Below are 26,066 nucleotides of genomic sequence, written 5' to 3'. Positions count from 1 at the left end.
ACTTAGGATAAACTAATTCCATTTCACATCTATGCAAAAAATTGCATCTAGAGCTGAGGAAAAGAGAAAAGGTTTTCATGTGTGTTGAGAGTTGAAATTCAGATTGTGCAGGTGAAATTCTTCTTGGAGCTGACTCCGTGATGCTTCCATGGTGCCCAATACATCCCAGTGTCAGGTGCTGCTCCGACTTTCAGATCTTTCTGTGAGCCTCTCTGCTTTGTTAGCTGAGCACTGGCCAGGTCAGCTGTACTCAGACACTTGATTTCAAGGGAATATAAAATTCCCTTGTGCCTATAAATTCCAGCAGTTGGGAAAGGGTGACTTGCTGCTTGAAGGCTTGGCTGCATTGGAGGCTGAGTGAGGGTCGCTCTCTCAGGGCGCTTTTGTAGCCGGCTGCTTTCAGAGGGAGAACTGTGTCAAAGCAGCCCTTTTTGGTGATGTGACAGCAAACCTTTGCAAATGCAGCTCTTGTTTAAAATGAAGGGCCTTGTTAATCAGCAGTGATGGAGAGTAGGCTAAAATTTTTACAGAAGATTTTTCTTTCCTTTTAGCCAAATGCCAGCGAGGCGTTGCACAATGGAAGTGTGCAAGATGTCAAACTGTATAACCCACTGGGAGGTATGGTTGCCTTTCATATGTCTGTAAGATTTTCACCTTGGTAATTCATTTTTGCAGCACATTCATGGGACAGGGGCTCTCTTGTGTGGAGAGCTCTCAGCTAGAGGTGGTTTGCCCTCAGGTCAGCCTTGCAGTGTCTCATCACTGCATTCAGCCACTGGTTTGTTTTGCCCTGAGAAAGCCTGTCAGTCCTTCCTTGTTCCCATACTGCTTGATGGGTTGGAATTTGGAGCATGGAGGTCAAGGTTTGGACCACCTTATGCACCTAAATTCACAGTCTTGGTAGTTAAAGTTTGGGTTTTGGAGTACATAGGCACTGCCATTATCCTTTAAATTTAAATGGGAAATTCAAAGAAAATGACCTTGAGGAAGTCACATAGCAAATTTCAAAAGGTCAATATGGAAAGCCATCCTTGATTTAATTATTTGTCTTGGTCATTAATAAGTGAGTGTTGCCACAATTACTGTGTTGGTTTCTTTTCATGGAAAGTGAAAGGAAGATATTGATGTCATGTTCCCCACAGATTCCATCATTTCCCTCAAAGCTCAATGTGCTTAGGTGCTGTCATTTCTTGTAAATATTTTCTCAGTGCTGTTTCCCCAAGGAGCCTGGCTTCAGGCAGACACAAGGTGCACATTCCCCTTCCAGGCACTCAGTGGTGCTGCCTGCAGCAGGGAGCTGAGCCAGGCACAGCCAGCTGCCCTGAGAAAAACAGGCTCTCACCTGGCTGTGGCTGCAGTCACCTGCCTGCAGGGACATCCCTGCCCCTGCAAGTGCAGGTCTTGTTCTGCCTGAGCCTAGTTCAGAGCATTTTAAGGCAGCATCATGGTGGCTTTTTGGAGAGACAAAGCTCAACTTCTGAATTTCTCTTTGGAGGCATTCTGTTTCACATGTGAATGAGGATTTGTGTGATTCTTATGGGTGGTTTACATAGATCCTAAGGGAATATTTAACCTTGAATACCTGGGGTCTGAGGACTGGCATTAGAGAGTCAATTGTGGAACTTGGTGCCACATCTGCTTTGGGCTGGCACAGAGAAACTCAGGTGAGACAGGTCTGGTAGCTGGTGTAGGGTACAGGGTGCCTTTGCAACTTGCTCCATACAGTACCAGTTAGGGACTGGGCTTGGTCACAGAATCAGAGAATATGTGAGGTGGAAGGGATCCGCAAGGATACGCAAGTGCAGCTCAGTCCACAAGAATATCCATCATCATTTCAAATCAAGTCTTTTGCCTTCTCCCAACTTCCCATTTGAAACTTTTTCTCTTTTCCTTTCCTTTGGAAAAACAAGCAGATGTGAGAAGAGCCAAGCCAAACATTTCATGTCCTGCCCCTGTGGACAAGAGAACAAAGCCCATGAAGCCTGCAGAGAGTGAACAGAATCCTCGCAGTGCTGTTTATCGGCGACCCTACAGGGACAGGGTGATTCATTTACTTGCTCTGAGGACTTACAAGAAGCCAGAGTTACTTGCTCGCTTGCAGAGAGATGGAGTCATGCAAAAGGACAAGGGCACCCTTGGAAAGATCCTTCAGCAGGTGAGACTGTGGAGCTGGTGTCAGCAATGTTTCCACCACACCATTCTTTTGTCACTAATTGTCACTTGCTCCTGCACTGTTTAAATTAGATACTAATAGGCAAGTTAGGAAATACTCCCTGTTAAGTTTTTTCATCAACTTCATCCAGAGGTCTCAAGCTGCAGGTCCATGTGACAAAAAGAAAGAAAACTTCAAAACTTTTTGGGCAATGTTGCTTTGCTAGAATGGCTGGCAATGAGTAACACTTTGTCTTGTTGTTGCTCCTCATGCCTTATTCCATTCTCTTTCTTTTCCGTGCACTGTTTAACTGCTTCATGGAGTAACTTCACAAGGATTCCTTGATTGTGTGAAATGGTTTGTCATGGCCCTTAAAATTTCCCAGGAGAAGTTCCAGAGCAGTGCAGTGCAGGAACTGCAGAGGCCAGTATTTCATTTGAACAGAGTTGGTGGCCTCTCAATGGAACTTGGCTTCTCTGGGATCTGTGGGGATTGCCTTCCAGGGAAGGGTGTTCCAGGCAAATCCTCCATGATAAAGATGGTAGCCAAACTATGAGCAGGGGGTTTCGTTGCTGCCATGTGAATGAAATCACCATCTTCCTTGGAACTCTTTTTGTTCAGTAACTTCTCCAGTGCTCCTCTGAATTCCACTGGTATTTCCTTATGACAGCCAGCAACAGGATGCACACATGTTGAAAGAGGCAGTGGTTCTTTCCTTCCTTTTTCAATATTCCCTGTTCCCCTCGGCTCTTGCTGAATGATGCATGCATTAGTATATCAAGTAGGAACATTTCTTCTTTGGCTAGGAAAACAGTGTCTTGGAACCTAGTCAAGGGAGGAAAATTTAATACAGTTTCAGTTGATCCCACAGTGACTTTTAAGAACTCAGTCCCTGAACCTGTGAAGTTGGTTGCTGGGTTTGCCCAGGGCAGTGTCAGGGCTTTCTTACCTGAAGACATTCACAAGTGAATGAGAGCCATGTTCTGCCATCCCAACTGGAATTGCCCATTTAGATTTCAAGTTAATTATAAATTTTCCAAGCTCAGCTCCTTAGAAGGTAAAGGATGAAAACATTTTCTCCTGTTCCATTGCAATGTTTGAGGGGATTTCCCTGGAGTCAATGTGCTGTGTGAGATGTAAACTGCCTCGAGGTCCTGGTTTGCATTCTGAAAGGGCTGTGTGAGCAGTCCTGCACCCTGAAATGCCTTGCTCAGGCTTTTGTGGACATCAGAGGAAGTGGGGGTTTATTTTGTATAAATGTCAAATGGGGAGTGTGAGCTTGCTGAGATCTGGTACACACACGCTTGCCTCTCTACCAACACAAGCTGAGTTCTGCTTCGAAGGGGTGAAATCCCTGATTCTCGGTATCTTTGTCACTTTTACATTTCTTTTTCAGCTGTGGGCAGACAGGCATCAACACAGACCCATATTATCAAAGTTTATCATGTTTTCCAGGACAAAAGAAAAGTCAAAGTTGTGACAGATGGTGGTGGTGTGTTAGATGAGTTATTCCGTGCGTTGCAGGGCTCAAATAGATGGAGACTTTCCCAATGGGCTTTTCTGTGGAACTCTGAGCAGGTGTCAGGTGATGAAGTCTAAACCACACCTTTTGATATCAATGGTCTTGAGGTTTTACTACCTCATTTTACCTTTTTCAGTAGACTTTGTGTTTGTCTTGAGGAAGATATGAACCTCATTTCTTTTCAAAGGAACACAGCAAAGCATGTGTACGGCCTTCTCATGTCAGATCTTTGCTGAAATGAACCCGGGTTCTGACACATGAACAGGGACTCTGGGCTTGAACCCTTCTCCTAGCACATTGCCACACTAAGTGTTGTTTTCACAGGAACTTTTTCTAGATATGAATGGAGATACTTGGTTGTTTCCAATTGGTGAAACATTAATATGGCTTAACACTCATGTGATGGAGGAATAATCAAGCTCTGTGCAAAAAGACATTGATTAGTTGAACCTGGGTGCTCACAAATAGCAGCTCTTCAGGACCAGTCATATTTCTGTAGTTTGCATGCAGCAGCCATAACAAAGATCTGTTTCCCTACATGTCTGCCTGTAGGTAGCCAAATGGAATGCAAAGGATAATTCCTTCAGTCTAAAGGAACATCTGTTTCAAACCCTTCAGACTGATTGGCCTGGCTACACTGAAATAGACAGACAGAATTTGAAGTTGATACTTTCTGGGTAAGTTCAATCTTTCAGAGAAAGGGAAAAGAAATTCCTGGGAAATGAAGCCTAGATTGTTAGAATATTCTGAGGTAGGAAGGACCTGCCAGGATCCTGGCCCTGCAGAGGCCACCACGAGAATCACACCAAGTGCCCAAGAGTGTTGTTCAAAGACTTCTTGAAGCCTCCTGCAGTGACCGCTGGCCTGGGGAGCCTGTTGCAGTGCTCAAGCACCCTCTGGGGCATGAATGTTTTCCTGATATCCTGCCTAAAGCTCCCTCAACTCTGCTTCATGCTGTTTCCTCGAGTCCTGACACTGAAGGGCTGTTTTCCCTGCAAGGAAAGTACTATGACAGTTGATATTTAGGCCTTGTAACGTGAAATATTTGACCATCCCTACAGAAAATCAGCTCCATCTCAGAACCTCACTAGCAGCAGCCAAGTGACATCTCCAGGGCCTTCTGAGAGAGATGCTCCAGCAAAACCTTCTCAGGTATCTTGTGCATTTTTAACATTCTGGACTGTAGGGTAAATCGTAGCAGACTTGCTGCTGGTGTAAAAGCTGTGATGGGAATGTGCAGCCCTTTCCCTTTTGGGGAAGCCTTTGATGGGGCTCCTGAAGTGAGTGTCTTTCTCCCAAAGCATTTTAGCTACAGACTTGAAGTAGGACTTCCTAAGGCCCACACTGAGAAAGTAGGAATGAGATAGAGCCTGTATTTACCTGCAGTGCTTCCTGGTTTGAATGCTCTTTTTCATTTAGAGAGATGTGTTTTCAGCCTTTGCCAGTTCAGAAATGGTGCTTTTTCAGAATAGGAGCCAAAGCTGACCTTGATCATAGGTTAATGAACAAATTCTTTTGTCATTGATGCAGAAACGGCCTCTGGCTTCTGACTTTACCAGTCCTGTGATGAGCAAGAAGAGGAGAATTGGCCACCAGCCAAGTCATGTCCAGCCAGCAGCTGGTGGCCACTTTTCTTCCTTCCTTCTGCCTTCCACATCTCTTTTCCCTTTGGACACGTCTCCAAGAGTCAGCTCCATTTCCCCCTGCACCCACGTGGTGCAGCCAACAGAGAAATTTCAGAGTTCAAGCATCCCAGTGCCTGCCAGGGAGCAGGAGGAGATCCCAAATTCACATGGGAAGAAAGATGAATTGGGGAGGCTGAGGCAGTTGCATCGCTTGGATTTCGATGAAGGTAATAATGTGCTGCTTTTCCTGACTCCTCTCTGGATAACTGTGGCGTACAGATTTGGTTATTAACAGAAGCTTCTGCCCAAATTAAGGTGCAAGTGCGACCCTTTTCCACAGTCAGTAGTAAAAATGTGATTGAACAGGAAATGCAAACTAGGGAGATAGAAAGAAATAAGGTAAGTGAGGCAGGCTGAGGAGAAGAGAGAGACATTAAGTAGGGAGATATCATCACCACATGGACTCTCTGTTGTCCAGCCAGTCCTTCTTCACCCTTGGTCTTCTCTGTGGGGGTCCTAAGTCTCTCTGGAGGGAGCACCTTTATACTGTCCAAGACTGGGGTATCCACAGGGTGGTCACAGCTGTCCCCACATCTTGGGCTAGAAGCCATGCAAGCAGTGATTTTCCTTACCCACAGTCTCTCCAGTGGAGTTTTTGTCTGGTGTCCTAATTCCAAACTTTCACCTCTGTTAGGCCAAGGCTTCGTGCTTTTCTTCATGCCATCTGTGCTTGTCTCAAATTCCTGTTGTGGTGGCTTATCTTATGGGAACATCCTTCTTGCCAGTGTTCTGAAACAGTTAATTGTGCTCTTGCATCTTGTGAAAAGGGAGCTTTGAAAGCGGGCACTGGATACATGAAGGCACTGCTCTACATGACTGCTCTACCCTTATGCCTGCTCCATGGTCATGAAAAATCAAAAACTACTTTTTTTTCTGCCATTACCTAAGATTGTGGCTCTTGCTTTAAAAGACAAAAACAGCAAAGCCCAGAACCTGTGCTGCTGGAACCTTATAATTATACATTCATTTTGAGAAATTCTCTCTCTAAGTAGTGCAAAACGAATCAAAAACAGAGAAATGTGAAATAGATTGGTGTTGGGAGAAGCTGGTTAAAAGGAAGAGTCAGACATGAGAAAGCCACAGGGAATAGATTATTTTCTTCCAATCTGACTTCTTGTAAAATAACAAGTGTTGACTGAGACACTTCTATTTCCATCAGCAGATTTCCAAGACTGCAGGCTGAAGGCAGAAACCTGTAACACATTTCTTGCACACTAGTTTACTGAAACATGTTGATCAAATCTCAGTGATTCTGTGGTTGTTCATTGAACTCAGCTTTTTCATGGAAACTCCAAAAGCTACAAAACCTGGGCTGTGGTTTCCTGGAGTTCTACTTTGAACTGGGCTGGGAGTTCTTCTCCATCCTAGCTGCAGAATTTCTTTCTTCAAAAGCTGTGGAAGTGGCACAGACTGAAAGCAGCACTGAAAAGCTAAACAGGAATGCATAAAGAGCACTCGATTTCTGATGACAGGGACACTCCCAGCAGGGCAGAATTCAGTTGCTTTGTTAAATCTGTGGGTTGTCTCTTTTGGAGGTTGACCTTCCAAATTACAAGCTGGGTTTAGTCTGGAGGCAGGTTTGGAGTGTGCAGATGCCTCTTGCAAGTGGTGGTGTGCTTGTAGGGACAGGTGCTTTGAGATGGTCTGTCCACATTTCTTCTGGACCTGCAAACCTTGGGATGTCTTTGGAAGGATTTCTGCTTGAATCTCTAAACACATGAGCAGCTTTCTTGAGGAGCCAGTTACCAAATTCTGCCCAGCTGGTGAAGAAAAAATCTGTTCTGTGTTTCCAGTTGGGGCTTAGGCTGAAACTTTCATGTGGACAGTGCCATGAGAGCAATGCACTTTTGGAAATGAAATGCTCACAGCAAAGCTGTTCTTCCAAGTTGTGTTAAACATACTGTGACTACTGATATTTCTGTCCAGTTTTATTACCACTTTTGCACTTCTTTTTGTACTTCTGCTATACCATGTAATAATTTTAACACTAAAATCAACAAAAGCAAGGGGATCATCACACGAGAGCTCTTTCCTCAAGAATTAAAGCTCAGATAGCCTAAAGATTGTCATGAATGGTTGAGTTATAAGAAGATTACTTTGTGTAAACAAGGGAAATGAAAGCTCATAAGGAGTGTAAAGGATTATGTGGGTTTTTTACGCTTGGCATAAAACCTGAAATGGAAAGCAGAGAGGGATTACCATGATCTTGATTGCTCCTTCCTGTTTCAGTTGACTTTTCCTTATGGCAACTCTTTTTACTATCATTGTAATTCTTCAACATCTCTTTGGAAAGAGGGCTTTGAGGTTATGTGTGCAATGCTTCCCAAATGCCTTTGCCAAGAGGCAAAGGGCAACTCACAAGTGCAGAGCTGTTTCCAACTCCATCTTGCCACGTTAGTGAGGAGCATTCGGTTTTGGCTGTAGAATATTGGAGCCTTAGTGCCAGTAAGCCCTATGGAATGGAATTGGCTTTCCTGCTGACTAGAGTGCAGGAAACTCTGGAATTGGCAGGGAAGCAGGGATAAAAACATGGCATGAGAAGAACTTCAGCTTTCTTCTTTATTTCTTGTTAGAACCTTGATTTTGATCTCTCTCAAGCTGTTGTCTTTTGTAAAGCTACATCTTTTTCTGTATGACTTGAATGGCTGTGCAGATACCACCTCATGCCTTCAAATAAGAAAAGCTGAGCTGGGGCTAGCACTGTGGGAATGCACAACCTGTAGAATAAAGTGGCCATTCCCTCTTTCTAGTTCTGTATACTGTGGAGAAGGTTGTATGTGCCTTATTATTGAATGTTGTTGCTTCATCTGAGTAATTTACTGTGAGAAGGACACTCTGAAGGACTTTTTCAAGACTGTCCAATGGGGATCTTTTGGCTTTTTAAAGATCTCCTGATGAAGAGTGTCAAAATTCTGCTTCTCTGCAGGAACAAGAAAAGATACTTCCATTGCCGCCACATGCTCTGCAACGAGCAACCAACCAGACTACCTGAGGTGAGTAAAACAGCAATTAACCCTTGCCACTCTCCGTGGGGTGCAGTGTCGAGCTCTTTCCTGCGCTGAAAGGATGAGTTTGAGCAGGTTTGGTTGGGCCTCCCAGGCTCAGAGCAGAGATGAGCACCGAGGGGGTCAGGCCGGCCGGGCCCTCCCTTCCTGCAGTGCAGCTGCGCAGGCTCAGCTGCAGCAGTGGGGCTGCATCCCCCCAGCGTATTTGCAGTGCAGGAGGGAGAAGTGTGTGTGTGTGTGTGTGGTGAAGCACTGGGAATTGCTCCCAGCCTGTGTCAGAGCAGTGCTGTTGGCACGGGCAGCCAGGCCTCCTGCAGCTCTGGGGCTCCGGGGCAGCTGCGGCCTTTGGAGCAGGCGCGGAGGGCCCTGGCTCACAAAATGTTTCAAGGACTCTGTAGTTTGCTTTTCAAAATTAACCTGCAGACTAGTCAAATGTATCTGGCCTGGGATGCATCCTTGGCACAAGCTGTTTTCAGTCCTTATACTGAATTTACCTTGTGGAAAATTTACTACTTGTAAATCTCAGGAGGGTTTGAAGGATTTATTCCAATGTTGAGGGAGTTTTTGTCACCCAAAAAGAACCAGACCTTCAGGCCCAGAGGGGCAGAAGCATTAGTGTGAGAGTGTTGGGAAGTGGCACCTATTATTCTCACTGCCACTTCATCTTGGATCTTTATGATGAGATTGATATACCTCACACCTATTGATTTGAGGGAGAAAGGAATGAAGAAGGTTTTGACTCCCATCAGTGGTGTTAGGCATTAATGAGTTTTGCCTTTTTTAGGAGCTGATGTGGTTTGGGTATTTCTTGTTGTAGTTTTAGACTTGTGTAGTTTTTGTGGCTGTATTACAAATGCCTCAGTTCCATGGTCAGTGGTGTAACTGCTGCCTTCTAGAAGAATCAAATATTATCATTTACTCTGCTTTGCTGTTAGACAAGAATGTAGCTCAAAAGTCCAACTCTGTGCACTCAACTCCATAAATGCATTCCCTTACAAAAGTATTTTGCAGATGAATTTTCCCAATGAAATGGAACTTAATTAAGTTTTTCCTACACAGGAAGTGATTAAAATTTAGCAATGTATCTCCTCTTCCTGAAGCTGCTTTGTTTGTTTGTCATTTGACATTTAAAATGAGGGCAAATCTTTTCTAAATGTGCTCCACTTGCTAATGAACAAAACCTCTGCAACGTAAGCTCTTAGTCACTAGCAATCTACGCCACAGAAATGTGGCAGATTCCTAGAGTTACCTGACTACATTCTCTTGAAGCACATGAGCTTGAAAGTAGAAACTGTCAGTCCCAGAGCAACTGACTCAAAGCTTGGGTGTCTCTGTTTGACACTACCCTGTGCTTGGTGTAAAATGACACGTGTTTTTGTGGACTAGAAACATACTGGAATGTTCCCTCAGAGTTCACTCATAGAAAAATGGTCTCATTTTTTCCATTAGAAAATACGTAGCCATTGTCTCCTTGGAGCAACGCCAGCGCTACAAGGATGACTTCAATGCAGAGTATGAGGAATATCTGAATTTACATTCTCAGATTGACAAGACTGTACAGAAGTTCAGACAGTTTCAGGAGCAATGGAAGTCTCTGACTCCAGGCTCTGAAGCCTATCAGGTAAAGAAGGATAAAACCATGAAGATTGTGCTTCATCACAGCAGTGTTTGTTTTTTGGATTCCCTGGAGCCGCTCAGTGAGACAAAGGGAACCTGTGGAATTGGCATGTATGCTCAGACACTGCTTGGGCTGGGTCTGATTTTTGCCAGCTCCTGCCCAAAACCCCTGTTTGAGCTGTATATGAAGAAACAGGAAGGTCAGAGGTGTCCCAGGCAGAGTCTTGGAGCATAGGGCTCCTTCTGTTGCTTTTTGAGAGGCTTAATTACAGATCTTGGTTGATGCTGGGAGAGAGAGAGATTTGTTTTTGCAAACCTCCTGGAAAAGGGGTGGCTGACAGAGAAAATTCTCTAGAGTAAGACTGAGTGTACATTTCATGTTTTATCAAAGTTTGCATTTTATAGTGCCAGTGAAATATTCATGTTTTTTTTTTCTTGAAGGCGCTGCTTCATCGAATCCTAGCAGATTATCAGCAGTTACAACAGGTAGGTGTGACACCAGAGCTGCGGGGCCGTGGTAACTGCTGAGCCTGGCTCAAGGCTTTTTTAAAGCAAAGGATGTCAGACTGTAGACACTGCAGAAGTGCTTGCATGCCCTAATTGTCTTTTGCTTTCTCCTCCACAGGGTAGCCCCAGCTACACTGAAAAGAAGAGCAGGTGCCAGTACCTCCACAAAAAGCTGGCCCATATTCAGAGCCGCATTTCTGAATTTGACCAGCAGTGAGTGGAGTCCTGGCACCAGACATCTGCTTCAGCCTGGTGAAATCTGCAAATTCTGGATTTTTTATTTCAACTAGAAGATTAGGTTTTTAGGATCATTTAAGTTAGTATTGAACAGTAAGTTATGTTAGTACTGAGCAGTAGATTATTTCTTAAAAATATAGCAGTAGTTCAAAGAAATTTAGTAAGTTGAAGAGGTTGCAAGATGATAGGATTATATGTTAACAATAAAGAAATCTCCCTATTGGTAATTCTTTCTCTCATTGTTGCTTGTATCATATTTGGTATGGCTGTCTTCTGGTGAATTCTTTTCTACAAGTCTTAAGTTTGTCCACTGAAATAAATTTATCAGTAGAGGGTGGAAGCACACCACCTCTACTGTGAAGTTGTGCACATTTTAAGAAAAGATTGTGGCAGATGGAAATTCTTTATGATTAGTATAGGGGTGTTCTTTCCAACCTTTCTTGTCAGTGCAAACTCTTTGCCTAAGTGGTCAAAGGCTTAGAAGTTTGGATAACCCCATGCCCAAATGATCTTGTTTTGGAGGGTTATAAAGGAGTGCACGTGGGCTGCTCTGAGGTGTCAGCTGAAGCAGCTCTCAGGACAGCTTGGAGACCACGGCCTCACCCTGTCAGTGAACCAAGGAATATTCAGATCTTTGCAAGAGTTTTGTAAAACACATAGACAAGTGTTGGAGGCACGGCACTTCAATGGGTTTTAAAGAGAAAATGGGTTCAAGTGTCCTTTTGGAAATGCCGTCCATTTCTTTGCATATTTTAAAATTAGTTTGTCTCAATCAGCCCTTCTAGAGAGACACAGATGTTGACTCCAGCATAGACCTATGGGGACTTTGAAGTCAAGTGCTTTTCCTAAGTTCCCTGCCATTTATTTATTCAGCTGACATGGTAGAAGTGTTGCCAGCAAAGCCGTATCCTCCTTTTGGGGAAGAATATGAAATGGACTGAGGGAGGAAAATATTTGGGAACACTCAAAGGTGGCTGTGAATGCCTCTTTCTTCCTTGGACAGTATTCTACAAATTCCCCAGTTGTCTTCATGCAATGATGTTGAGTCCCTGTACCTGAGAGTTCTTGGGGCGTTTTGGGATTGAACAGCTGAGCCATCGTTGCCCTTCTGTTCTCCCTCTAGTGAAGCTGAACAAAATGTCACCTCTTAAACCCTGAGACTTGGGTCCTTTCTTGCCAGGGTCAGGGGGTGCTCCTACAGCTCTGCAGTGCAGCAGCCCCAGGAACGCTCCCGTGGGGATCATGGGGTGAATTGTGCTGGGAGCCTCCCCTTGGCCCGTGGCTGCTGCTGGTTGACAGAGCGTGCAAACGTGCTGCTGGTGAGAGTGGGCTGAGACTGAGGATTTTTCATAGTTACCCCTTCATGATTTCATCTTTCCTTTTATGACATTTCTTCTAACTAATTCTACACATCAGAAAAAAGTTCTCTTTCCATGCTTTTACAACTCTAAGCTTCAGATTCTCAGCTGACTCTCTTTTGCCCTCCAGTTCCTCATGCGTTGGGGCTGGCTTCTTTTGGGGGAAGGTGTATCTATGTACTGATCCCATCCCCTTTATTGCTGCAGAAGTGCTTAGCAACACTTGAATGGTCCTTTCCACTTTTCTTTAAGTGCCTTGTTGCTATGCTTTCTGACATAAGACACATTCCCCAGGTTGATGAGGATGTACCTGTGCATCCAAAGACATCAGGGATGGTCATACCTGAAATTTCTGCAGAGATGAGAGCACTTTTCACAAAGATGGTAAAAAGGGACTTAAATTATCATTTCCTATCACATGACTTTCTCTAGAAGGGATAGGAACTTTGTAAGGTCTTCCATAAAGCATTTCATGTGGGATGACTTTCTCTTAAAAAGCCACTGGCATTCTGATCCTCAGTAGTGGCAGGGGAAGCCCTTTTGGCCACTTTAGTGAGCTTTCCTGGCAAATTTTAATAATTTCTCGCTTTAGACTCTGATTTTTCCTCACAGCCTTGCTGCTGGGCAATGAGATCCATGGGCTAATTGGGTCTCATTTAACTGGGAGTGCTTTGCATAAATTTTCTAGTTTCAGCTATGAAATGAGAATATCTGCTGGCATTCCAAATGGAATCCCTAATCTTAGTAGTATTTCTTTTACTATTACTTGAGGTATGTCTAAAGCTTTGCTTGGTGTGACAAGGAAAAGCCTCTGGCCATGCAGAAAATGTGTCCGCTAAACCCAATAAATATTTTTATGTACTTCTTGTTAGCTCAGAAAAAAGTCTTTGGCATTAATCTCCTGCACTGCTTCCCTTTTTTGGGAGCCCTAAGGGCAGTCTTTTGCAAAACTGTGCATTGATCTGTAAGCGGATTTTACATTTCTCTTGTCACAGTCCCTGTCAGCCTAACACTAAGTAGCTGCCTTTCCAAATTGTCTGCTGTACCTTCAATACCCCAATGGGTTTCTTTGTCTTCTCTAGTTTGAGGCATTATTGCTTGAGGCACTCTAACTTGTTGATTTGTTGCTACCCTCCACCCTTCAGGACTAAATCAGATATTTATATATCAGATATATATTTATGTATTAGATATATTATTTTGCTGAATGATTGTTTTCATCATGGTGTTCTGTGTCTGATTTGGAAAGGTTCACAACTTTGGAAAGAATTGCCAAGACGCTTTGTTCTGCCACCTCTCTAGCAGTTTTGTCTGCTCTGTCTTGCCTGAAGTGGTGAGCTTTGCAGATTGAGGACCATGGAAGGGTTCAAGGCAGTTGCTGTCTTTAGCACCACATCTTTTGTTCCAGTAGTACCCCTATTACTTTAGGAAAACCAGTGAGCTCCTTTTTGCTCTACACCAGACCTAACCATGTGCAGGAAATAAAATGACATTTTTTTTCCATTTGATTTCATGCCTATCCTATCTATCAGGACTGTGGCAGCTCCTGCTCTGAGGAGTACTGGCCACCCCTAGAGACAATGTTTAGATGTTCTTTTAAGAAATATGCTCTTTCCCACAGGGTTCTTTGCTGCATTCCCAGTCTTTGAGATAAATATGGAGTTACTGTGCGAGACAAAGGCACTCATGTATGAACAGTGCAAAGGCTTCAGTCAAATCTTGCAGCTCCAGAGCAGGGGCTGTCATCAATGTCTTTTTAAGATAAGGAAAAGCTGTTGGACCTTTTGGAACCTGGGGTGTTACCTCCTTGGATTCCTTTCATGGTCCATACAAAGGCTTTTCCAAAACTCCATTACTGAGGGCCCATAACCATCACAAGCCAATGATTCCCAAAAAGGGATACAGTTGTTTTACAGATGTTGCCTCTGGTGTTTGACAAATTGCTTCCTTCTTTTCTCTTCCCAAACTACACTGTCCTTGTGACTGTGGAAGGCAGAAAACCAGACATGGGCAGATACGGACATGGTCTTGAAAACAAGCACAAGATTTTGTGACATGGGAAATGAGCTTCGAATGGTAATATTCAAGCCATTTTCAATGATATGTTTTTGTTCCCTCTCCTCTCCCTGTAATGACTGGACAGTGGTTTCTTTGGTGCCAGCTGACTGAAATCAGGAGTAAGCGTGGGTATGGGGAAAATGGAAGTCAAACGATCATAAACTGCGTATAAACTATTTTTCCAGATGCATCAGTAATTTCAGTGTCCACCTGCAGTCAGCACAACTATCAGCCTGTAATTGTGTTCATGGTCCTCCATGGCCTTTCCAGGTCAGCTCCTCCTGCAGAGCACCTGGGGGCCTGGGCATGCTGCTGGCTTGTTTGCTTTGAGGAGCCTGGGATGAGGAAAGGTCGGAGGTTGTGTCAAAGAGATGATATTTGAGTGACTGTGTACGTGCTGGAAGCCTCACAGACTGACGGGCCCACGACAGGATGGCCCAGTGCTGGCAGGGCTGCACCTTGCTGCCCTGGTTAGGGGTGTTAAGCTGCTCCTTTGCCTCAGAGAGAGCCAAGAGCAGCACTTTTGTGCAGAAACACTTCATCAGCGCTGGTTTGAACAGCAGATGCAGCACCTGGGGTTGGTGGAGTGCCTCTTTCTGCACTTGGAAATGAGCAGAGTCAGTCACGGGACAGGGCAGGGCATTCCCTACCTGTGCCCATTGTGAAATCCCTCTGCCCCGACTGTGTCACGTCCCACTCCTCAGTGACATCTCGGCCAGGTGGCACATGGAACTCCCCGTTTCCAAGGACACGTGGCCATTGTCACCGGCACAGGGCAGGACGGCTCAGACCCTTCGGCGGCTGCAGCGAGAGCGGAGGTGTCAGAGCCACAGCGAGCCTTGCTCCAACCTGGTTGGTTCCAGCAGCCGCTGTTCAAGAGGCCGATCCACCCACTGAGTGGAGGTAATTATTTACAGTTCTGTGCAGAAAGGGGGGCTCAGGGACAAATTCACAAAGGCAGCAGCACAAGAACCCAGAGTGTTTGAGTATTTCTACATTTGAGCAAAGAAAGGAATTAGCGTTCATTGAGTGCAAGTTCCCTGGTTCTCTTCATAACGAGTATTCTGTCTGCTGTTGGGTGATGATCCTCTCACTTCTCATGCTCAATAGTCTGCATGCTCAGTCTCTCCCTTCTTCTTAGTGAATGGTTTCTTGAATGGGTGGCCATGGTCTGCCCCTGCTGGCATGGCCTTTTACTGTGCCAGAGCTGACTCAGCACACGTGCTGTGTTGGCTTTATCAGTTTGCTCCTTTTCTTTAGGGTTTGTCCAAATGTCCCTGTGCCCATAAATTCTGCAGTCTTTGTGTCCACCATCAGTGGTGCATCCTTCTTCCCAAGCCTTGCTAACCTCCCCTGTGTCTGAGCTCACTGAAGCCTGTCAAGCCCTGCACCTCAACAAGGCAATTCAGCCAAGAAGTAACCTGCCTTTCCAAGGCCTGGCCATCGCTTCCAGCTTGTTGGCTACTTCTTGTTTCATGGGAATCATCTCCCTTCTTGTGGATGAGTCTTGAAAGCCACAAAGACCAAACATCCAGGAACACATTTTCCTAAGAAATGTTTTCCATTTTGCAGGTTTTTCAGCAGGATCAGTGGCTGTGTGGGAGCGGAAGCAGCCGAGGCAGAGCGGGATGGCGGAGCTGCGGGCCTGGGCAGGATCCAGTGAGTTCCGCAGGGCCCCGATCCGCACTGCGTCCCGCAGGGCCCCCAGCGCCACTGCCATGCCCGTCAGGGCGACCCAGAGGTGGCAGGGCCAACAGGTGAGGGGCAGGTGTGGGGCTCTGCGGGTCGGCAGCGGGTGGGGCTTGGCCATGGTGCTGGTGTCAGGTGCTGCTGACCCCGCGGGACCTGTTGGGCAGGGCTGGGGCCCCACTGGTGCTCCAGGGGCCCCTTTGAGGCACTGCCCGGGGGACAGCGACTCACAGGGATGGCACGGAGGAGGTGCCAGTGGAAGTGGCGGTCTCTGAAGGAAGTGGCTCTCAGGGATGACACTGAGGAGGTGCCAGTGGAAGTGGGAGGTTGCTCTCACAGTCGGAAGTGGCGTTCAAGGATGACGTGGAGGAGGTGCCAGTGAAAGTCACATATTCTCTGTGCTTTGACACTCAGGAAATTCATGCTCTGGACTTGGCTTGTGGCAAAAATGCATGGATTTCTCATGGTTCCATGTTTGTACTACACTCACCTCATATGTCAGGATAAAGGAAACTCCCTAAAATAATTTTTTAGTATTAGGAGTAGCCATTACTTTGTTCCTGGCTGTGATGCATTGTGGAGAACTCCAGCTACACGCCCACCATTTCAAAGGTTTCCTATTTACTGATATACTATCAGTAAACAAAGAAATTAATCTTCATTGGTTCTAACTTACAGAATTCCTTCCATTAAGTAACATTCCATCTTCTACTGGGTAGTGATGTCTCCCTTCACATGGTAATTAGTCCACAATTTTCAGTCTGTTAAGCATAGCTTTTAAGATTTTATCTCAGCCAATTTTGACTTCAGAAGGAAACAATTCGATGGCAGAATTTGTTTTTGTTAAAAAATGTACCTAGGCTGATTAACATTTTAGTGATTTTTAACCTCCACTGGAATGTGACACATTCTGTACTAAATTATGAGATCAGCCAAGCAACCAAATTTTGTTGTATCTGGCTAACTTAGGATAAACTAATTCCATTTCACATCTATGCAAAAAATTGCATCTAGAGCTGAGGAAAAGAGAAAAGGTTTTCATACGTGTTGAGAGTTGAAATTCAGATTGTGCAGGTGAAATTCTTCTTGGAGCTGACTCCGTGATGCTTCCATGGTGCCCAATATATCCCAGTGTCAGGTGCTGCTCCGACTTTCAGATCTTTCTGTGAGCCTCTCTGCTTTGTTAGCTGAGCACTGGCCAGGTCAGCTGTACTCAGGCACTTGATTTCAAGGGAATATAAAATTCCCTTGTGCCTATAAATTCCAGCAGTTGGGAAAGGGTGACTTGCTGCTTGAAGGCTTGGCTGCATTGGAGGCTGAGTGAGGGTCGCTCTCTCAGGGCGCTTTTGTAGCCGGCTGCTTTCAGAGGGAGAACTGTGTCAAAGCAGCCCTTTTTGGTGATGTGACAGCAAACCTTTGCAAATGCAGCTCTTGTTTAAAATGAAGGGCCTTGTTAATCAGCAGTGATGGAGAGTAGGCTAAAAGTTTTACAGAAGATTTTTCTTTCCTTTGAGCCAAATGCCAGCGAGGCGTCACACAATGGAAGTGTGCAAGATGTCAAACTGTATAACCCACTGGGAGGTATGGTTGCCTTTCATATGTCTGTAAGATTTTCACCTTGGTAATTCATTTTTGCAGCACATTCATGGGACAGGGGCTCTCTTGTGTTCAGAGCTCTCAGCTGGAGGTGGTTTGCCCTCAGGTCAGCCTTGCAGGGTCTCGTCACTGCATTCAGCCACTGGTTTGTTTTGCCCTGAGAAAGCCTGTCAGTCCTTCCTTGTTCCCATACTGCTTGATGGGTTGGAATTTGGAGCATGGAGGTCAAGGTTTGGACCACCTTATGCACCTAAATTCACAGTCTTGGTAGTTCAGGTTTTGGTTTTGGAGTACATAGGCACTGCCATTATCCATTAAATTTAATTGGGAAATTGAAAGAAAATGACCTTGAGGAAGACACATAGCAAATTTCAAAAAGTCAATATGGAAAACCATCCTTGATTTACTTATTTGTCTTGGTCATTAATAAGTGAGTGTTGCCACAATTACTGTGTTGGTTTCTTTTCATGGAAAGTGAAAGGAAGATATTGATGTCATGTTCCCCACAGATTCCATCATTTCCCTCAAAGCTCAATGTGCTTAGGTGCTGTCATTTCTTGTAAATATTTTCTCAGTGCTGTTTCCCCAAGGAGCCTGGCTTCAGGCAGACACAAGGTGCACATTCCCCTTCCAGGCACTCAGTGGTGCTGCCTGCAGCAGGGAGCTGAGCCAGGCACAGCCAGCTGCCCTGAGAAAAACAGGCTCTCACCTGGCTGTGGCTGCAGTCACCTGCCTGCAGGGACATCCCTGCCCCTGCAAGTGCAGGTCTTGTTCTGCCTGAGCCTAGTTCAGAGCATTTTAAGGCAGCATCATGGTGGCTTTTTGGAGAGACAAAGCTCAACTTCTGAATTTCTCTTTGGGGGCATTCTGTTTCACATGTGAATGAGGATTTGTGTGATTCTTGGTGGTGGTCTACATAGATCCTAAGGGAATATTTAACCTTGAATACCTGGGGTCTGAGGACTGGCATTAGAGAGTCAGTTGTGGAACTTGGTGCCACATCTGCTTTGGGCTGGCACAGAGAAACTCAGGTGAGACAGGTCTGGTTGCTGGTGTAGGGTACAGGGTGCCTTTGCAACTTGCTCCATACAGTACCAGTTAGGGACTGGGCTTGGTCACAGAATCAGAGAATATGTGAGTTGGAAGGGATCCGCAAGGATGCGCAAGTGCAGCTCAGTCCACAAGAATATCCATCATCATTTCAAATCAAGTCTTTTGCCTTCTCCCAACTTCCCATTTGAAACTTTTTCTCTTTTCCTTTCCTTTGGAAAAACAAGCAGATGTGAGAAGAGCCAAGCCAAACATTTCATGTCCTGCCCCTGTGGACAAGAGAACAAAGCCCATGAAGCCTGCAGAGAGTGAACAGAATCCTCGCAGTGCTGTTTATCGGCGACCCTACAGGGACAGGGTGATTCATTTACTTGCTCTGAGGACTTACAAGAAGCCAGAGTTACTTGCTCGCTTGCAGAGAGATGGAGTCATGCAAAAGGACAAGGGCACCCTTGGAAAGATCCTTCAGCAGGTGAGATTGTGGAGCTGGTGTCAGCAACTTTTCCACCACGCCATTCTTTTGTCACTAATTGTCACTTGCTCCTGCACTGTTTAAATTAGATACTAATAGGCAAGTTAGGAAATACTTCCTGTTAAGTTTTTTCATCAACTTCATCCAGAGGTCTCAAGCTGCAGGTCCATGTGACAAAAAGAAAGAAAACTTCAAAACTTTTTGGGCAATGTTGCTTTGCTAGAATGGCTGGCAATGAGTAACACTTTGTCTTGTTGTTGCTCCTCATGCCTTATTCCATTCTCTTTCTTTTCCGTGCACTGTTTAACTGCTTCATGGAGTAACTTCACAAGGATTCCTTGATTGTGTGAAATGGTTTGTCATGGCCCTTAAAATTTCCCGGGAGAAGTTCCAGAGCAGTGCAGTGCAGGAACTGCAGAGGCCAGTATTTCATTTGAACAGAGTTGGTGGCCTCTCAATGGAACTTGGCTTCTCTGGGATCTGTGGGGATTGCCTTCCAGGGAAGGGTGTTCCAGGCAAATCCTCCATGATAAAGATGGTAGCCAAACTATGAGCAGGGGGTTTCTTTGCTGCCATATGAATGAAATCACCATCTTCCTTGGAACTCTTTTTGTTCAGTAACTTCTCCAGTGCTCCTCTGAATTCCACTGGTATTTCCTTATGACAGCCAGCAACAGGATGCACACATGTTGAAAGAGGCAGTGGTTCTTTCCTTCCTTTTTCAATATTCCCTGTTCCCCTCGGCTCTTGCTGAATGATGCATGCATTAATATATCAAGTAGGAACATTTCTTCTTTGGCTAGGAAAACAGTGTCTTGGAACCTAGTCAAGGGAGGAAAATTTAATACAGTTTCAGTTGATCCCACAGTGACTTTTAAGAACTCATTCCCTGAACCTGTGAAGTTGGTTGCTGGGTTTGCCCAGGGCACTGTCAGGGCTTTCTTACCTGAAGACATTCACAAGTGAATGAGAGCCATGTTCTGCCATCCCAACTGGAATTGCCCATTTAGATTTCAAGTTAATTATAAATTTTCAAAGCTCAGCTCCTTAGAAGGTAAAGGATGAAAAATTTTTCTCCTGTTCCATTGCAATGTTTGAGATTTCCCTGGAGTCAATGCACTGTGTGAGATGTAAACTGCCTCAAGGTCCTGGTTTGCATTCTGAAAGGGCTGTGTGAGCAGTCCTGCACCCTGAAATGCCTTGCTCAGGCTTTTGTAGACATCAGAGGAAGTGGGGGTTTATTTTGTATAAATGTCAAATGGGGAGTGTGAGCTTGCTGAGATCTGGTACACACACGCTTGCCTCTCTACCAACACAAGCTGAGCTCTGCTTCGAAGGGGTGAAATCTCTGATTCTCGGTATCTTTGTCACTTTTACATTTCTTTTTCAGCTGTGGGCAGACAGACATCGACACAGACCCATATTATCAAAGTTTATCATGTTTTCCAGGACAAAAGAAAAGTCAAAGTTGTGACAGATGGTGGTGGTGTGTTACATGAGTTATTCCGTGTGTTGCAGGGCTCAAATAGATGGAGACTTTCCCAATGGGCTTTTCTGTGGAACTCTGAGCAGGAGTCAGGTGATGAAGTCTAAACCAGACCTTTTGATACCAGTGGTCTTGAGGTTTTACTACCTCATTTTACCTTTTTCAGTAGACTTTGTGTTTGTCTTGAGGAAGATATGAACCTCATTTCTTTTCAAAGGAACACAGCAAAGCATGTGCAAGCCTTCTCATGGCAGAACTTTCCTGGAATGAACCCCGGTTCTGCCACATGAACAGGGATTCTGGGCTTGAACCTTCTCCTAGCACATTGTCAAACTAAGTGTTGTTTTCAGAGGAACTTTTTCTAGATATGAATGGAGATACTTGGTTGTTTCCAATTGGTGAAACATTCATATGGCTTAACACTCATGTGATGGAGGAATAATCAAGCTCTGTGCAAAAAGACATTGATTAGTTGAACCTGGGTGCTCACAAATAGCAGCTCTTCAGGACCAGTCATATTTCTGTAGTTTGCATGCAGCAGCCATAACAAAGATCTGTTTCCCTACATGTCTGCCTGTAGGTAGCCAAATGGAATGCAAAGGATAATTCCTTCAGTCTAAAGGAACATCTGTTTCAAACCCTTCAGACTGATTGGCCTGGCTACACTGAAATAGACAGACAGAATTTGAAGTTGATACTTTCTGGGTAAGTTCAATCTTTCAGAGAAAGGGAAAAGAAATTCCTGGGAAATGAAGCCTAGATTGTTAGAATATTCTGAGGTAGGAAGGACCTGCCAGGATCCTGGCCCTGCAGAGGCCACCACGAGAATCACACCAAGTGCCCAAGAGTGTTGTTCAAAGACTTCTTGAAGCCTCCTGCAGTGACCGCTGGCCTGGGGAGCCTGTTGCAGTGCTCAAGCACCCTCTGGGGCATGAATGTTTTCCTGATATCCTGCCTAAAGCTCCCTCAACTCTGCTTCATGCTGTTTCCTCGAGTCCTGACACTGAAGGGCTGTTTTCCCTGCAAGGAAAGTACTATGACAGTTGATATTTAGGCCTTGTAACGTGAAATATTTGACCATCCCTACAGAAAATCAGCTCCATCTCAGAACCTCACTAGCAGCAGCCAAGTGACATCTCCAGGGCCTTCTGAGAGAGATGCTCCAGCAAAACCTTCTCAGGTATCTTGTGCATTTTTAACATTCTGGACTGTAGGGTAAATCGTAGCAGACTTGCTGCTGGTGTAAAAGCTGTGATGGGAATGTGCAGCCCTTTCCCTTTTGGGGAAGCCTTTGATGGGGCTCCTGAAGTGAGTGTCTTTCTCCCAAAGCATTTTAGCTACAGACTTGAAGTAGGACTTCCTAAGGCCCACACTGAGAAAGTAGGAATGAGATAGAGCCTGTATTTACCTGCAGTGCTTCCTGGTTTGAATGCTCTTTTTCATTTAGAAAGATGTGTTTTCAGCCCTTGCCAGTTCAGAAATGGTGCTTTTTCAGAATAGGAGCCAAAGCTGACCTTGATCATAGGTTAATGAACAAATTCTTTTGTCATTGATGCAGAAACGGCCTCTGGCTTCTGACTTTACCAGTCCTGTGATGAGCAAGAAGAGGAGAATTGGCCACCAGCCCAGTCATGTCCAGCCAGCAGCTTGTGGCCACTTTTCATCCTTCCTTCTGCCTTCCACATCTCTTTTCCCTTTGGACACGTCTCCAAGAGTCAGCTCCATTTCCCCCTGCACCCACGTGGTGCAGCCAACAGAGAAATTTCAGAGTTCAAGCATCCCAGTGCCTGCCAGGGAGCAGGAGGAGATCCCAAATTCAAATGGGAAGAAAGATGAATTGGGGAGGCTGAGGCAGTTGCATCGCTTGGAATTCGATGAAGGTAATAATGTGCTGCTTTTCCTGACTCCTCTCTGGATAACTCTGGCGTACAGATTTGGTTATTAACAGAAGCTTCTGCCCAAATTAAGGTGGAAGTGCGACCCTTTTCCACAGTCAGTAGGAAAAATGTGATTGAACAGTAAATGCAAACTAGGGAGATAGAAAGAAATAAGGTAAGAGAGGCAGGCTAAGGAGAAGAGAGAGGCATTAAGTAGGGAGATATCATCACCACATGGACTCTCTGTTGTCCAGCCAGTCCTTCTTCACCCTTGGTCTTCTCTGTGGGGGTCCTAAGTCTCTCTGGAGGGACCACCTTTATACTGTCCAAGACTGGGGTATCCACAGGGTGGTCACAGCTGTCCCCACATTTTGGGCTAGAAGCCATGCAAGCAGTGATTTTCCTTACCCACAGTCTCTCCAGTGGAGTTTTTGTCTGGTGTCCTAATTCCAAACTTTCACCTCTGTTAGGCCAAGGCTTCGTGCTTTTCTTCATGCCATCTGTGCTTGTCTCAAATTCCTGTTGTGGTGGCTTATCTTATGGGAACATCCTTCTTGCCAGTGTTCTGAAACAGTTAATTGTGCTCTTGCATCTTGTGAAAAACAAGCTTTGAAAGCGGGCACTGGATACATGAAGGCACTGCTCTACATGACTGCTCTACCCTTATGCCTGCTCCATGGTCATGAAAAATCAAAAACTACTTTTTTTTCTGCCATTACCTAAGATTGTGGCTCTTGCTTTAAAAGACAAAAACAGCAAAGCCCAGAACCTGTGCTGCTGGAACCTTCTATAATTATACATTCATTTTGAGAAATTCTCCCTCTAAGTAGTGCAAAACGAATCAAAAACAGAGAAATGTGAAATAGATTGGTGTTGGGAGAAGCTGGTTAAAAGGAAGAGTCAGACATGAAAAAGCCACAGGGAATAGATTATTTTCTTCCCATCTGATTTCTTGTAAAATGACAAGTGTTGACCGACACACTGCTTTTTCCATCAGCAGATTTTCAAGACTGCAGGCTGAAGGCAGAAACCTGTAACACATTTTTTGCACACTAGTTTACTGAAACATGTTGATCAAATCTCAGTGATTCTGTGGTTGTTCATTGAACTCAGCTTTTTCATGGAAACTCCAAAAGCTACAAAACCTGGGCTGTGGTTTCCTGGAGTTCTACTTTGAACTGGGCTAGGAGTTCTTCTCCATCCTAGCTGCAGAATTTCTTTCTTCAAAAGCTCTGGAAGTGGCACAGGCTGAAAGCAGCACTGAAAAGCTAAACAGGAATGCATAAAGAGCACTCGATTTCTGATGACAGGGACACACCAGCAGGGCAGAGTTCAGTTGCTTTGTTAAATCTGTGGGTTGTCTCTTTTGGAGGATGACCTTCCAAATTACAAGCTGGGTTTAGTCTGGAGGCAGGTTTGGAGTGTGCAGATGCCTCTTGCAAGTGGTGCTGTGCTTGTAGGGACAGGTGCTTTGAGATGGTCTGTCCACATTTCTTCTGGACCTGCAAACCTTGGGATGTCTTTGGAAGGATTTCTGCTTGCATCTCTAAACACATGAGCAGCTTTCTTGAGGAGCCAGTTACCAAATTCTGCCCAGCTGGTGAAGGAAAAATCTGTTCTGTGTTTCAAGTTGGGGCTTAGGCTGAAACTTTCATGTGGACAGTGCCATGAGAGCAATGCACTTTTGGAAATGAAATGCTCACAGCAAAGCTGTTCTTCCAAGTTGTGTAAAACATACTGTGACTACTGATATTTCTGTCCAGTTTTATTACCACTTTTGCACTTCTTTTTGTACTTCTGCTATACCATGTAATAATTTTAACACTAAAATCAACAAAAGCAAGTGGAACATCACACGAGAGCTCTTTCCTCAAGAATTAAAGCTCAGATAGCCTAAAGATTGTCATGAATGGTTGAGTTATAAGAAGATTACTTTGTGTAAACAAGGGAAATGAAAGCTCATAAGGAGTGTAAAGGATTATGTGGGTTTTTTATGCTTGGCATAAAACCTGAAATGGAAAGCAGAGAGGGATTACCATGATCTTGATTGCTCCTTCCTGTTTCAGTTGACTTTTCCTTATGGCAGCTCTTTTTACTATCATTGTAATTCTTCAACATCTCTTTGGAAAGAGGGCTTTGAGGTTATGTGTGCAATGCTTCCCAAATGCCTTTGCCAAGAGGCAAAGGGCAACTCACAAGTGCAGAGCTGTTTCCAACTCCATTTTGCCACGTTAGTGAGGAGCATTCGGTTTTGGCTGTAGAATATTGGAGCCTTAGTGCCAGTAAGCCCTATGGAATGGAATTGGCTTTCCTGCTGACTAGAGTGCAGGAAACTCTGGAATTGGCAGGGAAGCAGGGATAAAAACATGGCATGAGAAGAACTTCAGCTTTCTTCTTTATTTCTTGTTAGAACCTTGATTTTGATCTCTCTCAAGCTGTTGTCTTTTGTAAAGCTGCATCTTTTTCTGTATGACTTGAATGGCTGTGCAGATACCACCTCATGCCTTCAAATAAGAAAAGCTGAGCTGGAGCTAGCACTGTGGGAATGCACAACCTGTAGAATAAAGTGGCCATTCCCTCTTTCTAGTTCTGTATACTGTGGAGAAGGTTGTATGTGCCTTATTATTGAATGTTGTTGCTTCATCTGAGTAATTTACTGTGAGAAGACCACTCTGAAGGACTTTTTCAAGACTGTCCAATGGGGATCTTTTGGCTTTTTAAAGATCTCCTGATGAAGAGTGTCAAAATTCTGCTTCTCTGCAGGAACAAGAAAAGATACTTCCATTGCCGCCACATGCTCTGCAACAAGCAACCAACCAGACTACCTGAGGTGAGTAAAACAGCAATTAACCCTTGCCACTCTCCGTGGGGTGCAGTGTCGAGCTCTTTCCTGCGCTGAAAGGATGAGTTTGAGCAGGTTTGGTTGGGCCTCCCAGGCTCAGAGCAGAGATGAGCACCGAGGGGGTCAGGCCGGCCGGGCCCTCCCTTCCTGCAGTGCAGCTGCGCAGGCTCAGCTGCAGCAGTGGGGCTGCATCCCCCCAGCGTATTTGCAGTGCAGGAGGGAGAAGTGTGTGTGTGTGTGTGTGGTGAAGCACTGGGAATTGCTCCCAGCCTGTGTCAGAGCAGTGCTGTTGGCACGGGCAGCCAGGCCTCCTGCAGCTCTGGGGCTCCGGGGCAGCTGCGGCCTTTGGAGCAGGCGCGGAGGGCCCTGGCTCACAAAATGTTTCAAGGACTCTGTAGTTTGCTTTTCAAAATTAACCTGCAGACTAGTCAAATGTATCTGGCCTGGGATGCATCCTTGGCACAAGCTGTTTTCAGTCCTTATACTGAATTTACCCTGTGGAAAATTTACTGCTTGTAAATATTAATCTCAGGAGGGTTTGAAGGATTTATTCCAATGTTGAGGGAGTTTTTGTCACCCAAAAAGAACCAGACCTTCAGGCCCAGAGGGGCAGAAGCATTAGTGTGAGGGTGTTGGGAAGTGGCACCTATTATTCTCACTGCCACTTCATCTTGGATTTTTATGATGAGATTGATATACCTCACACCTATTGATTTGAGGGAGAAAGGAATGAAGAAGGTTTTGACTCCCATCAGTGGTGTTAGGCATTAATGAGTTTTGCCTTTTTTAGGAGCTGATGTGGTTTGGGTATTTCTTGTTGTAGTTTTAGACTTGTGTAGTTTTTGTGGCTGTATTACAAATGCCTCAGTTCCATGGTCAGTGGTGTAACTGCTGCCTTCTAGAAGAATCAAAT

Source organism: Fringilla coelebs (genome assembly GCF_963513975.1).
Source record: "Fringilla coelebs genome assembly, chromosome: Z".
NCBI lineage: Eukaryota > Metazoa > Chordata > Aves > Passeriformes > Fringillidae > Fringilla > Fringilla coelebs.
This window is presented reverse-complemented; position numbering follows the sequence as displayed.